The 16,160-nt window shown below is 44.7% G+C and overlaps 1 long non-coding RNA gene across 1 annotated transcript in view; it reads left to right on the forward strand.

Moving 5' to 3' along the window:
• Positions 1-208: 208 nt before the first annotated feature.
• The window catches only part of LOC140411626 (uncharacterized), a 64,961-nt gene continuing 49,009 nt past the window's right edge, over positions 209-16,160 (forward strand). Inside the window, exon 1 of the long non-coding RNA XR_011940904.1 lies at positions 209-271. This is a non-coding gene — a long non-coding RNA (uncharacterized lncRNA). The remainder of the gene's footprint in view (positions 272-16,160) is intronic.

Below are 16,160 nucleotides of genomic sequence, written 5' to 3' on the forward strand. Positions count from 1 at the left end.
TGAGGGCAGTGAGAAAGGTTTTTAATTAAAAAAAATATATGTTGTGCTAATAAATGATTACATTATCTATTGGAATGTTGCCTTCAATCTAGGTTTTCAAACATATCACGGACTACAAAGAAATCTTTTCAATAATTTTGTACATTATTATAGAAAAATATCATTCATTTTTCTGCATCGCTGTTTTGACATTTTTTATACTTTATAGTTAAGTGTCAGCGACAGTGACCGAGCTCCCCATGATAAGTATGGACAAACTGAACTGCATAAGGTAAGATTTGCAGTATCGTATTTTATTGTCGTTAAACTGAATTGTTGATCTGTTACAGATGTCTGCTCAGCTCTTAACAGTGGTAAGAGACGGAACCAGATGTCATAACCTTTTAAGGTTTTAAGATGGTGTAGAAAGATAGATTTGTTCCAGGAGTGATAATATAAGAAATAGGCATTGGTTATTTTATAAACAAACTTTATTAAACGAAAAGAAAACAATATTTAAACTTCAATTCTAACACTAACAAATTACATGTAGATTCTTAACCTTAATGCACTAGTTCCCATTAAACACCACTTTAAAGAAACATGGAGCTCTTGTTCCGCTTTCACAGACAGGCAAACACAGTACTTGCATTTATCAAGCAATTTTCCTTCCATGAGGGATATTCTTTCAGAATCCTTTTCCAAAGCCTACCTCGGTGGCAATTCTTATGATCTCTCTCAGTCAATTTCCAAAGCCTTCTACTCTGTAACTGTTCAGAACAGCATTCTTTCTCTCTCTCGCTCTCTCTCTCTAAGCTCCACTCAGCCACTCACACAAAGGTTCTCTGCTGGGGTTTCCAGGCTTGAACCTATCATTGGTATCTTGGCTGTTCGATTACCAACTCCCATATGCAACTAACCTCCCATTGATAGGCAAAGAGGCCATCCGAGTGTAATGGGCTAATGGCTGGTCAGACAGGAATGTCCCGAAGAACAATGGATCCTGGGCTTCCTATGTTTTCCCACCAATGAGTTTATGTCTGATTGGGACAATGTAACTCAACCAGGTTTGGGCTCTGACTTCATGCTAGCAGTTTTTTTCCCCTCAGTTTGTTCAACCCCTAAATTGCCTACTACATTTGGAGTCTAATTTCTGGACCCAGTTTCCTCATATCTCCCTCGCGTAACCGATCTGATTTTAGTTTCTGCATGCTATCAGTAAATGGTTTCTATCTTAGGAATTGCAAATAGCAGAATAAATACTTGCCGTGCCACTGTACTGTTTAAATTATAAATTTAGAACACCTGTACAAACCTATAATTATGCTACGAGAGCTTATAAACATACAAATTAGGTGCAGAAGCAGACCACTTGGCCCTTGAACCTGTACTGCAATTCATAATATCTGATTGTAACTTTAGCTCATTCCTGCCTTATCCCGATAACCTTAATCAGCCTCTGCCTTAAAAAAGGCAAAGGTTTTTTTGAGGAAGGGAGTTCCAAAGACTCTCCATCCTCTGACGAAAAATAATTCTCCTCATCTTTGCCTTAAATGGGTGACCCCTTAATTTTGAATAGCGACCCCTAATTCTATTTTCCTACTGGAGGAAACATTCCCTCCACATCGACCCTATCATGACCCCTCAGGATTTTAAATGTTTCAATTAGGTCACCTCTGACTCTTCCAAACTCCAGCGAATACAAACCGAGCCTGTCCAACCTTTCCTCCTAAGACATTTCTCCCATTCCAGATATTAGTCTGGTAAACCTTCTCTGAATTGCTTCCAGTGCATCTTGTTACCATCCCAGTTGATACTCCTGGATAGATCAGATCCCAGGATGGAACCTGGCTTTATAGATCCTAACTTTTATATTTTGTTTTGATACGTGGATCAGAGACGCCTGATGCACTTTTAAAAAAGAATAAAACATTTCTTAAACAGGACACGATGAACTATATACACTACTCCTTCACTCCAACTATAGTTATAGAAATATATAAAGTAGTAGCAGGAGTAGACCATTTGGCCCATCAAGCCTGTTCCACCATTGAACGTGATGACAGCTGATCTTCTATCTCAATGCCACACACCCGCTCCCAGACCATTCCCCTTGATGCCTAATCTATTTCTTTCTTAAATACATTCAGTGACTCAGCTCCCACAGCCTTGTGTGGTAAAACATGCTTCAGGTGTACAGATTCGTAAGGATAACTTAAGTTAGAAAATCTATATCCCCCCCGCCTCCACCCGATGCTTGTCATCTTTCAAACTTGAGTTTCCAATTTCCACTCTCGTAGAACACATCTTGGAATCTTCTCCCAAACAACGCTTTCTCTTGGATGTCTTTCCTAAGGATCCACCTACAGGGTTGCAACCTCTTCTTTTAATATTTGTCTGCCCTGGAACACCATGTACATTCAAGCTTCGCCTTCCGCGCAATCTCTCAGATATTTGCCAACAGAACACCAGTGCTTCACAGGCCAGTAGTAAGGAGTCACCAACCTTTGGATCTCCTTGGACCTTCTGACTTTTTGCAACCCCCCTTTGTCCAGGTTTTTTGAATCACCTTTAGTTTGGTATTTGCTTTCTGTGACTTTTTGCATTATTTGTTTTCTGTCCCTGTTCTGCCACTTTCAGTGGAATGCTTCTTACATATGAACTAAAACTGCCATTTCTCTCTGTGGGCCCCGTGTTGCAAGACAACAGCATTTTTTTTTTACCCCCTAAAATCTTATTAAAATGCAGGCATCCTTTAAAGTGGAACTAAGTCTTAATACCGAACTTCAAAAATATAAATTAACTTAAACCTTAAAGCCATATCTTATTCCTAACACCCACAAAATACAAATATAACTTTCTTAAAACTATCTCTGTTTCCTAACAATTTACATCCTTCCTTAAATAAGGAGACCAATACTGTACACTGTGTTCCAGATGTTGTCTTACCAGTGCTCTTTATAACAGAAGCATGATCTCCTTACTTTTGTATTCACCTTGTAATAAATGATAAAATTCTGTTAGCTTTCCTAATAACTTGCTGTACCTGCATATTAACCTTTGCGTTTCATTCATCCCCAGATCCCTTTGCATCTCTGAGCTCTGCAATATTTCACCATTTCGATAATATGCTGCTTTTTTATTGTCCCTGCCTAAATGAACAGTTTCACATTTTCCTACCTTGTATTCCATTTGTCAGATCTTTCCCCACTTATCTAACCTATTGTATCCCTTTGTAGCCTCCTGATATCCTCTTCACAACTTACTTTCCTACCTATCTTTGCACCTTCGTAAAATTTAGCAACCATACTTTTGGTCCATTCATCCAAGTCCCTTTATTTATATTGTAAAATGTTGAGGCTCCAGCACTGATTCTTGTGGCACACCACTTGTTACTTTATCCAATCAGAAAATGATCTGCTTACGCCTACTCTCTGCTTCTTGTCAGCAAACTAATCTTTTATCCATGCTAACATGTTACCCTCTACATCGTGAGCTTTAATTTTCTGCAATAACCTTTGATGCAGCACCTGAAAATCTAAACATCCACCTCATATGTAACGTCTTCAAAGAACTTCAATACATGATTAAACATGATTTTCACAAAGCCATATTGTCTTTGCTTGATTACCCTGAATTTTTCCAACTCCTCTGCTATAGCATCTTTCATAATCGATTCTAACATTTTCCCTATAACAGATGTTAAGTTAATTGGCCTATAGTTTCTTTCTTTAGGGAGAGGTGATGGTGTTGTGGTATTGTCATTGGACTGGTAATCCAAAGACTCAGGACACTGCTCTGGGGACCTGGATTCAAAACCCACCATGGCAGTTGGTGAATTTTGAATCCACAACATCTGGAATTAAAAATGTCAGGAAAACAGGTTTTAAGGGATTTATACTTGTATTGTTAAATATTAGAAATAAATCCTGAAGGGGGAAGTGTGAAACCTTGATGGAAACAGCTAAGGGAAAGCATTATTTAAAAGAAGATTTGACAGCGTGTCTTTTTGAAAGTGCAATTTGAAATTATTCATGTGGAAGCTGGAGTATATTGAGACAAGGTGGCTCAAGATATCAGATTCATCTGGAGGGATTTTGAGAAATGCACAGAAATTCATTCAGGTTCAGAGTGGAGTGTGTCTGACCACAGCCAGCCTGTGTGTTTAAAAGTGTTACTGAGACCATTATAGTCTAAGGTATACTTTGTAACCTGTGTTCACCTTAAAATCTGTATATACTAGTCAAGCTAAGGGGAGAGGGTAAATGGGGAGTAAAGGAGTATTGTATCATAATCAAATGTTTCATTTTTAATATGTTCTTATTGTTAAAACTAATTAACGGTCCTGTGACTTTGTCCCTCCAACCTTTCTTTAAAAAAGTAAAATGTTACGATCTTTTGAGCCAGGGATCGTCCTGCAACATCAACTGGGGTTGTAACAAAAAGACTAATGATGACCACAAAAAAATTGTAAAAACCCACCTGGTTCACTAATGCCCTTTAGGGAAGGAAATCTGCCGTCCTTACCTGGTCTGATCTACATGTGACTCCAGGCCCACAGTAATATGTTTGACTATTAAATCACCTGGGAAACCACTCAGTTTAAGGGCAATTAAGATTCGGTAATTAATACTGGCTCAGCCAGCAACACCCACATCACATGTACGAATAGAAAACATTCACTCTCTTTCCCTTTTTAAATAATGGAGATCCATTTGTTATTTCTAATTTTTTAAAATGTTTTTATTGGCATTTTCACTTTTACGTAGTGAAACTTTTGTGTCCGATATTTACAATTTATACGGTTTCTTATGTACCTACATCTTTCTTTCATAGAATTTACAGTGCAGAAGGAGGCCATTCGGCCCATCGAGTCTGCACCGGCTCTTTGAAAGAGCACCCTACCCAAGCCCACATCTCCACCTTATACCCATAACCAGAACCCCACCCAACACTAAGGGCAATTTTGAACACTAAGGGCAATTTAGCATGGCCAATCCACCTAACCTGCACATCTTTGGACTGTGGCAGGAAATCGGAGCACCCGGAGGAAACCCACGCACATACGGGGAGAACGTACAGACTCCGCACAGACAGTGAACCAAGCCGGGAATCGAACCTGGGACCCTGGAGCTGTGAAGCAGTTGTGCTAACCACCATGCTACCGTGCTGCCCCTTAAAAATAACCTTTTATTGTCACATCTTTGGACTGTGGCAGGAAGTCACATTTGCCCCTTGTCGCCACATTTCGGCGCCTGTTATAAGCCGGTACGGGAATTGAACCAGCACTGCTGATGTTGTTCTGCATCACACACCACTTGTCTAACCCACTAAGCTAACAGGGGTGTTATATATCTTCTCCCCCCCTGCCCCCTTCCTCCCTCCTTGGTAACCCCTCTTCCACCCTGGGTGTTCTAACACTGAGCTCCTGTTCTCCCCTTTTTTCCCTCCTTCTGTGATTTTTGTTGCAGGTCTTGTGGGTTCGGGGTGGGGGAGGAGGGGATGGGAGGGAGGGTAGGGGGCCCTCCCCCCCCCTCCTCTCCATGCTTCTCCCTGTGGTTCCCCTGAGTTTCCTCTTCATTTCTACCCCCCTTCCCCTTTGTACCACCTAGCGTTGTGTGTTCTTGTCTGCTCTCCCCGCCTCTCCCTCGTTCCCTAGTCGGTTTTCTCCTCGAACAGGCCGGCGAATTGCCCCCAAGCTTTGTGGAAGTCTTCTTCCAACCCTCGGATGGTGTATTTGATCTTCTCCAGATGGAGAAATTCCGCCAGGTCTGCTAGCCAGTCTGCAGCTGTGGGTGGTGCTGCTGATCGTCAGCCAAGCGGGATTCTCCGGCATGTGATTAGGGAAGCGAAAGCAAGTGCGTCGGCCTCCTTCCCCTTGTGTAGCTCTGGCTGTTCCGATACTATGAAGACTGCCACTCTCGGGCATGGCTCCACCCTCACCCCCAGTACCTTGGACATTGCCTCGAAGAACGCTGTACAGATCCCTACAAGTCTGGGGCAAGCCCAGAACATGTGGGTGTGGTTGGCCGGGCCTCCCTGGCACTGTTCACATTTATCTTGCATCTCCAGGAAGACCCTGTTCATTTGGGTTCTGGTTGGGTGCGTTCTGTGCACCACTTTAAACTTCATGAGGCTGAGCCTTGCGCACGGGGAGGTGGAGTTGGCCCTGCTCAGTGCTTTGCTCCAGAGTCCCCAGCCCACATCCGTCCCCAGTTCGTCCACCCATTTTTGTCTGGCTTCGTCCAGTGCTTGTCTCGCCCTGTCTAGTAACTGTCCGTAGATGTTCCCGCAGTTCCCCCCTTCCTCACTGTCCGTGTTTATCAGGTCCTCTAATAGTGTGTTTCTTGAGGCCCTGGGGTACCCTAACGTCTTCTTGCGGAGAAGGTTTTACCTGAAGGTATTATTTTCTAATCTAATGGAACTGTACACAAATCTTGAGAATGATGGAAAATTAAAACCAACATATCAAATATTTCACTAGGCACTTTTTTAAGATTCTGGACGACACCCATCAGAACCTAGGGACTTGTCAACCCGTAACTCCAACAATTTTCTCCCACCACTTCCTTTGTGATTGTAATTTGCCTGTGTCCCCTCCCGCCCCCCCCCCCCCCCCCCCCCCACTTCCATTTCCTGATTTTACAGGTATTTCTGCTATGTCCTTTTTTCCATTATTAATTCGTCAGACTTCCTTTCTGTCAGGCCAGTGCTCACTTTGTTAACTTTTTAAAAATATCTACAGAAATATTTACTATATTCTTTTATTTTTCTAGTTAGCTTTCTCTTGTACTCTAGTTTTTTGCTCCTTATTAATCTTTTAGTCATTTTCTGCTGTTTTTATATTCTGTCCAATCTTCTGATCTGCCATCTATATTTTCACAATTACATGCTTTTTCTAGAAGTTTTATACCATCTTAACTATGGATGAAGGTACTCCCCTTGGAATTTTTTTGTCATTGGAATATGTCTGTTCTTTGTAATCTTGAGATATCTCCTTACATGTCTGCCACTGTATCTCTTGTTGACCTATCCCTTAACCTAATTTGTCAAACCACTTTGCCTAGCTCTGCTTTCATGCCCACATAATTACCCTGATTTCAGTTTAAAATACTAGTCTTTGACCCATTCTTCTCTCCCTCAAACTGAATGTAAAATTCAATCACATTGTGATCACAGTTCCTTTTGGGATACCTTCACTATGAGGTCGTTAATGAATCCTAGTTCATTGCACAATACTAGATCTAGTATAGCATACTCTCTGGTTGGTTCCAGAATAAGATGTCCTAAGAAACTATCTTCAACATATTCCATGAATTCCTTATTTAGGCAACCTTTGCCCATCTGATTTTTCCAGTCTTTATGTAGATTTAAATTCCCCACCTTTCTGACAAGCTCTCATTGTTTCTTCCTTTATACTCCTTTTGACCGTGTGGTTACTATTTTGGGGCCTGTGCACCACTCCACAAGTGACTTCTTGCCTTTATCATTCATCATCTCTACCTAAACTGCTTCTCCTGGGTTTCCTGAACTTGGATCATCCCCTCTCTAGTGTGCGAATATCATAATTAATGAAAAAGTCACTCCTTCACCTTTCCCTAGCTTCCTGTCCTTCCTAAATGTTATGTACCCATCAATATTCAGGTTCCAATCTGTGTTTCTGCAGCCATGTAATAGTTATTGGTTTGCACTTATTTATTTCGATTTGGGCTATCAGTTCATCTGCTTTGTTTTGAATGCTATGTACATGCAGATACAGAGTATTATATTATTTTTGTAACTTATCTGCTGATTTACTCTTAAATTTTTTTTCGCTATCCCTTCCTGTCACAGTCTGTTTATCATTTTCAATATTTATATCTTTCTCTCTTGCCTTGCCTCTAATCTTTGATTTACCATATCTTCCCAAATTTGATCCCTTGCCCCAATGAAGTGATGAAGTGCGCAAGAGGGCATGACAGGGGCAGCACCAGGCATACTGAAAAATGAAGTATCAACCTGGTGAAGCTACAACACGAGACTACTTGCCTGCCAAGCAATACAAGCAGTAAGTGATGGACAGAGTTAAACAATCCCTCAACCAACAGATCAGATATAAGCTCTGCAATCCTGCCACATCCAGTCACGAATGGTGGTGGACAATTAAACACCTCACTGGAGGAGGAGGCTCCATAAATATCCCCATCCTCAAATGATGGAGGAGCCCAGCACATCAGCGCAAAAGCGAAGCTGAAACATTCACAAAATCTTCAACCAGAGTGGACCATCTCGATCCCCTCCAGAGGTCCCCAGCATCACAGATGCCAATCGTCAGCCATTCGATTCACCTCACGTGATATCAATGAACGGCTGAAGGAACTGGATACTGCAAAGGTAATGGGCCCTGACAATATTCCAGCAATAGACTTGTGCTCCAGAACTTGCCTCGTCCCTAGCCTAGCTGTTCCAATACAGCTACAACACTGGCATCTACCCGGTAATGTAGAAAAACTGCCCAGGTATGTCCTGCACACAAAAAGAAGGACAAATCCAACCTAGGCAATTACCGCCATATTAGTCTACTCTCAATCATCAGTAAAGTGAATGAAGGGGTCATCAACAGTGCTACCAAGTGGCACTTACTCAGCAATAACCTGCTCACTGATGTTCAGTTTGGGTTCCACCAGGGACACTCGGCTCCTGACCTCATTACAGCCTTGGTTCAAACATTGACAAAAGAGCCGAATGCCAGAGGTAAGATGAGAGTGACTGCCCTTGACATCAAGGCAGCATTTGATCGAGTATGGCATCAAGGAGCCCCTAGCAAAACTGGAGTAAATGGAAATCAGGGGGAAAACTCTCCATTGGTTGATGTCATACCTAGCATAAAGGAAGATAGTTGTGGTTGTTGGAGGTCAGTCATCTCCGTCCCAGGACATCACTGCAGGGGTTCCTCAGTCCTAGGCCCAACTACCTTCAGCTGCTTCACCAATGACCAACATTCCAACATAAGGGATGTTTGCTAGGGCAGCAGGGTGGCGCAGTGGTTAGCATTGTTGCCTCACGGCGCCGAGGTCCCAGGTCACTGTCCGTGTGGAGTTTGCACATTCTCCCCGTGTTTGCGTGGGTTTCGCCCCCATAACCCAGAAGATGTGCAGGGTAGGTGGATTGGCCATTCTCGCCACACAAATGCCAGGCAATGACCATCTGCAGTAAAAGAGAATCAAACCATTGCCCCTTTACATTCAATGGCATTACCATCATTGAATCCCGCACTTTCAACATCGTAGGGCTACCATTGATCAGAAACCGAACTGGATTAGCCATACATAAAAGCACGTTACTGTGGATGCTGGAATCTGAAACGAAAGAGAAAATGCTGGAAAACCTCAGCAGGTCTGGCAGCATCTGTAGGGAGAGAAAAGAGCTAACGTTTCGAGTCCGATGACTCATTGTCAAAGCTAACAGACAGAAAAAGTGGGAAATATTTATACTGTGGAGTGAGAATGAAAGATTAGTCATAGCCACAGAAACCCAGGGAAACCGGGTGCTAATGGCCACAGAAACCAAGGGGAAAGAGTGCGAATGGCAGTCCCCAGAGAGAACAAAAGATGTGAAAGGTCAAACAGCAGGGAAACTAACATCAGAGGATGAACTGTAGATGTGGGGGGAGGGGAAGGGGGGAAGCAAAGAGGAGAAAGGTGAAGGAAAGGTGGATAATATTGAGGGAGGGGGTGAATTAAATATATATTAAGAAAGAAAAATGGTAAAAGACAGTTAAAATGAAATGGGATGAAAACAAATGGGTCGAGGTGGGGTAGAGCTGATCATCTGAAGTTGTTGAATTTGATGTTCAGGCTGGAAGGCTGTAGCGTGCCTAGCCGGAAGGTGAGATGTTGGTCCTCCAGTTTGCGTTGAGCTTCACTGGAACATGGCAGCAGGCCAAGAACAGATATGTGGGCATGGGAGCAGGGCCTTTGGTTAAAATGGCAAGCAACGGGAAAGTCACGGTCCTGAATGCGCACAGACCGAAGATGCTCATCAAAGCGATCACCCAGTCTCCGTTTGATCTCTCCGATGTAGAGAAGACCACATTGGGAGCAGCGAATGCAGTAGACTAAATTGGAAGAGATGCAAGTGAAACACTGCTTAACCTGGAATGAGTGTTTTGGGCCTGGGATGTTAAGCATGGAAGAGGTAAACGGGCAGGTGTTACACCTTCTGCAATTACATGGGAAGGTGCCATGGGTGATGGGAGAGGTACTGGGTATGGTGGAGGAGTGGACTAGATTGTCTCGGAGGGAACGGTCTCTGCGGAATGTTGACAGAGGGAGTGAAGCGAAGATGTGTTTGATGGCAGCATCACGCTGGAGTTGGCGTATGCTTTGCATACGGAGGCTGGTGGGATGAAATGTGAGAACGAGGGGGACTCTATCCTTGTTCTGGAAGGGAGTGGAGGGTGCGAGGGTCGTAGCGTGGGAGATGGACCGCACACTGTTGAGGGCCCTGTCCACAACTGTAGGTGGGAAACCACGGTTGAGGAAGAAGCACCATTTTGGAAAGTGGCATCATCGGAACAAATGCGATGGAGGCGAAGGAGTTGAGAGAAAGGGATGGAGTCCTTACAGGGTGTAGGGTGCGAAGATCTGTAGTCCAGATAGCTGTGGGAGTCAGTGGGCTTGTAGTGGATATTAGTGGATAGTCTATTGTCGGAAATGGAGATAGAAAGATCAAGGAAGGGAAGGGAAGTGTCTGCGATGGACCAGGTTTAAAGTGATGGAGGGGTGGAAATTGGAAGCGAAATTGATGAATTTTTCCAGGTCCGGGCGAGAGCATGACGTGGCACCAAAATAGTCATCAGTGTATCAGTAAAGGAGTTGTGGGAAGGGGCCCGGATAGGCCTGGAACAAGGAATGTTCCACATACCCCATAAAAAGGCAAGCGTAACTAGGTCCCATGCGGGTACCCATTGCTACACCTTTGATTTGGAGAAAGTGAGATGAGTTAAAGGAGAAGTTGTTGAGAGATAGAACGAGTTCAGCCAGGCAGAGGAGAGTGGTGGTGGATGGGAATTGTCTGGGCCTCTTTTCGAGAAAGAAGCGAAGAGCTCTCAGGCCATCCAGGTGTAGGATGGAGGTGTAGAGGGATTGCACATCCATGGTGAATAGAATGCGGTTAGGGCCCGCGAAATGGAAGCTGTCAATATGATGCTGTGCATCAGAGGAATCCCGGATGTAGGTGGGGAGGGAATGGTCCAGAGGAGAGAGGATGGAGTCAAGATAAGAGGAAATAAGTTCGGTGGGGCAAGAGCATGCTGACACAATGGGCCTGCCGGGACAGTCCATTTTGTGGATTTTGAGAAGTAGGTTAAAGCAGGCTGTCCGGAGTTGGGAGACTATGAGGTTGGAAGCCGTAGGGGGAAGGCATCCGGAGGAAATGAGGTCGCTAACAGTGTTGGAGATAATGGCTTGATGTTCAGTCGTCTGGTCATGGTCCAGGAGGAGGTAAGAGGAAGTATCTGAGAGTTGGCGCTCAGCCTCTGCGAGGTAGAGGTCAGTGCGCCAGACTACAACTGCACCCCCTTTGTTGGCAGGTTTGATGACAAAGTCAGGGTTAGACCTGACGGAGTGAAGAGCAGAAAGTTTGGAAGGAGAGAGGTTGGAATGGGTGAGGAGGGCAGAAAAATTAAGACGGCCAATGTCGCGTCGTCAGTTCTCAATGAAAAGATCAAGGGCAGGTAATTGTCCCGGCAGGGGGGTCCACGGAGGCAGAATGTTGGAGGCACATGAAAGGATCAGTGGAACGGGGGAGGATTCTTGCCCAAAGAAGTGGGCACGGAGACGAAGGCGGCGAAAGAAGAGTTCAACATCACGTCGAGCCCGGAATTCATTGAGGTGGGGACGTAAGGGTGGATTAGCCATATGATACTGTGGCTGCAAGAGCAGGTCAAAAGCTAGGGATCCTCTGGCGAGTAATTCACCTCCTGACTCCCCAGGCCTGTCCACCACCTAACAAGGCGCAAGTCAGGAGTGTGATGGAATACTCTCCACTTGCCTGGACAAAACAGCTCTACACAATCCAGGACAAAGCAGCCTGCTTGATTGGTACCCCCTCCACAAACATTCACTCTCTCCACCAATGATGCACAGTAACAGCAGTGTGTACCATTACAAGATACACTGCAGGAACAAACCAAGGCTCCTTAGGCAGCACCTTCCAAACCCATGACACTACAATCTAGAAGGACAAGGGCAGCAGATACCTGGGACACCACCACTTGGATGTTCCCTTCCAAGTTACTCACCATCCTGACTTGGAAATATATCGCTTTTCCTGCACTGTCCTTCCCTAATAGCACAGTGGGTGTACCTATGCCACATGGATGAAGCGGTTCAAGAAGACAGCTCACTTCCACCTTCTAAACGGCAATTAGTGATGGGCAACAAATGCTGGCCTAGCCAATGAAGCTCACACCCTGAAAAAATGAATTTTAAAAAACTATTTAGTTAAAAAACCTCTTTACTTCCCTAGTATTGCAGCTGACTTGAACACTGCACAGTTCAGATGTGGAATATGTGATGAGTATAAGAATGTATGTATTTGGTGCAGAAAGGTTAAAAGCCTGGGTTAGTGTGTGTGTGACTGCTGCAGTAATGTTTTTTAAAAAGCCTTGTTTGAAAGGTTTTGTGAGTCAGAGGTGCAATTCAGATATAAAGACTTGAGCTAATGGAGTTTTGTTTGGATTAAGGGAGTTCCCTGTGGAGTTAATTAAATACATTTAGCTTGGTACAATTATGCCATTAATGGGAGGAGCTAAGGTACAAGGCATTTTGCAGAAAACAGTTTAGTTGTGTTTTTGATTGGGATGTGAGCAGAAGTCACTGCAGTTCAGTTAAAGATATGTCTGTAGACAGATTAGCAGTTTCTTTCCAAAGAGTTCAGAATTGTTTGGCGGGAAGGTGAGCTGTAACCAGCTGATAAGCAGCTTCTGAAGAAATAAAGCCAGAATTTCTGCATGGTTCTGATTCAGGTATTTTCTTTAAAGCAGTGTCAAAAGATCTCTCTTTCTCAAAGAGTATCCAAACATAGAATATAGAACATACAGTGCAGAAGGAGGCCATTCGGCCCATCAAGTCTGCACCGACCCACTTAAGCACTATCCCCGTAACCCAATAACCCCTCCTAACCTTTTTTTTTGTCACTAAGGGCAATTTATCATGGCCAATCCACCTAACCTGCACGTCTTTGGACTGTGGGAGGAAACCGGAGCACCCGGAGGAAACCCACGCAGACACGGGGAGAACATGCAAACTCCGCACAGACAGTGACCCAGCAGGGAATCGAACCTGGGACCCTGGCACTGTGAAACCACAGTGCTAATCACTTGTGCTACCGTGCTACCCGAAGGACTTCTTTGTACAGAATTTATTCCTGAGTGATAACTGTATTTGAAAGTGGATTGGGAACTGAGATGGTTTTGTTATTTGAGTGGGAATAAAGATAGCAGTTAAGAGTTATTGTGTCACTATTGTTGAGCATTGTGTAAGGGGTATTGTAAGTTGCAAACCCTGCGACACATCAGGGAGGGGAATGGTTACTTGTGTGATATTAAAGATATTTTATTACTGTGTTAGTAATACAGTTTGTTTTAATAACCCTATTTTGCATGAAATCACTCCTGGAGTGAGGTATCCTTTCTTCACAGTCTTACAAAATTAAAATAGAATTTTAGGGTTTTTGCCCAGTAACTTAGCCACTGTTGGGGTCTAGTCTGGGATCGTAATAAGTGTCCCACTGGTGCAGTCCCTACCTTTCCCAGTACTGGTGCCAGGGCCCCATGAGCCGGAAATCACCTCTGTCACACCAGCCTTTGAGCCATGCATTTATTTCTTTAATTTTATGTTTCTATGATAATTTACATGGAGCTCAGGTAGTAATCCAGAGATGATTACCTTTGAGGTTCTGCGTCTTAGTTTGGTGCCTAGCTCCTCATAGTGATTACGCAGAACCTATTTCCTCACCCTGGCTATGTCGGTACTGACATGTACCAAGCCAAACTAGAACCTATTTCCTCACCCTGGCAATGTTGGTACTGACATGTACCAAGCCAAACTGGATCCTTCCCCTGTCACTGATAATTCATCTCCAGTTATGAGTAGGTATCCCAAACCATGGCACTGGACAGACAATGTAGTTGTTTGGACTCTTGCTCTTTGCTGCAAGGAACAGTGTCAATTCTCCCCTGTAAACTGCCCTCTACTACCACTACATTTCATTTTTGCTCCACTCACTTGAATGGATGCCTGCAGCACTGCGCCATGTTTTGTCAGCTCATCCATCCTGCAGCTACCACTCATCCAAACAAGCTGAAAAATGTCAAACCTGTTAGACAACTGCAAAGGGTCCGGCCCTCTGGGTTCCTTACCTGCTTCCCTTGCATTCACACTCACCTGTCCCTGATCACTGATGAAATCAGAAGACTCTATCCTAACGGTTATGACTGCCCCCAGAACCATCCAGGAATCTTTCCCCTCCCTGATGTGTCGCAGGGTCTGCAGCTGAAGCAAAAGCTTACCGCAGATGTATTTGCCCTGGATCACACTAGCTTCCAAAAGCAAAATGCCGCAGCCGTGGCACATCACTTGTCCTACGCATCCTTTTTTAAAAAATACTTTTATTCTCCTTTTTTGCATTTTCTCCCATATTTGCACCCACCAACAATAAACAATAAGCAGTAACGAGTATAATGTCAGTCCCCATATCAACAACAACAATCCCATCCTCCCACCAAGCCCCAAACAACTGCCCGCATGTTAACATAAACAAAAGGGAATCAGGAATCACCCTTAATCACCACTAACACATACAGTCTACCCTCACCGCCCCACCCCCCCGCTACGAATGTTCGATGCTATCCAATTCTTGAAAGTGCATAATGAATAACGCCCATGAATTGTAGAACCCTCCATCCTTCCCCTCAGTTCAAACTTAACCTTCTCAAGAGTCAAGAATTCCAACAGGTCCCCCTGCCACACCAGGGCACAGGGTGGAGAGATTGCTCTCCATCCCAACAGGATCCGCTTTTGGGCAATTAATGAGGTGAAGGCTACAACATCTGCCTCCGCGCCCGTTTCCAACCCGGCCAGTCCGACACCCCGAATATGGCCTCCCGAGGGCCCGGGTCCAGTTTCACGTGCACCACTTTATTACCCTGGAAACCTCCTTCCAGTAACCCTCCAGCTTTGGACAGGACCGAAACATATGAATGTGATTTGCGTTCTACATGTTCTACCCCTTCAAAGAGTCGGATCATCCTCGCCCTTGTGAGGTGTGCTCTATATACGACCTTCACCACCTTTCGGGCAGCATGGTAGCACAAGTGGATAGCACTGTGGCTTCACAACGCCAGGTTCGATTCTCCGCTGGGTCACTGTGCGGAATCTGCACGTTCTCCCCGTGTCTGCGTGGGTTTCCTCCGGGTGCTCCAGTTTCCTCCCACAGTCCAAAGACGTGCAGGTTAGGTGGATTGGCCATGATAAATTGCCCTTAGTGACCAAAAAAGGTTAGGAGTGGTTGTTGGGTTACGGGGATAGGGTGAGGGCTTAAGTGGGTCAGTGCAGACTCGATGGGCCGAATGGCCTCCTTCTGCATTGCATGTTCTATGTTCAGCTGTATCAGCCGCACCTCATGCACAAGGTGGAGATGTTCACTCTCCGGAGCACCTCCTCAATACCCTCTCCCAACTCTTCCTCCCACTTTGCTTTGATTCCTTCCAATGGTGCCTTGTCCTCTTTCAAAATAGCTCCGTAAACCGCCAACACTACCCTCTTCTCCAGTCCCCCTGTCGTCAGCACCTCCTCCAGCAATGTGGAGGCTGGCTCCTCTGGGAAGCTCTGTATCTCCCTCCTGGCAAAATCCCGAACCTGGATGTATCTAAATATTTCCCCCTGCTCCTCCAGCCCATACTTCGCTCCCAGCTGCTTCAATCCTGCAAACCGACCCCCAAGAAACAAATCTTTTAGTGTCTTAATCCCCTTCTCCTCCCATTTCTGAAATTTCCCGTCCCACTTCCCTGGCTCAAATCTGTGGTTCCCCGAATCGGCATTTCCCTTGACCCTGCCCCCAACCCGAAGTGTTAGCGAAACTGCCTCCAAATTCTCAATGAAGCTATTATTACCGGATTCCCTGAATATTTCCCCGGG

The sequence above is a fragment of the Scyliorhinus torazame genome, chromosome 4, assembly GCF_047496885.1.
Source record: "Scyliorhinus torazame isolate Kashiwa2021f chromosome 4, sScyTor2.1, whole genome shotgun sequence".
Classification (NCBI taxonomy): Eukaryota; Metazoa; Chordata; class Chondrichthyes; order Carcharhiniformes; family Scyliorhinidae; genus Scyliorhinus; species Scyliorhinus torazame.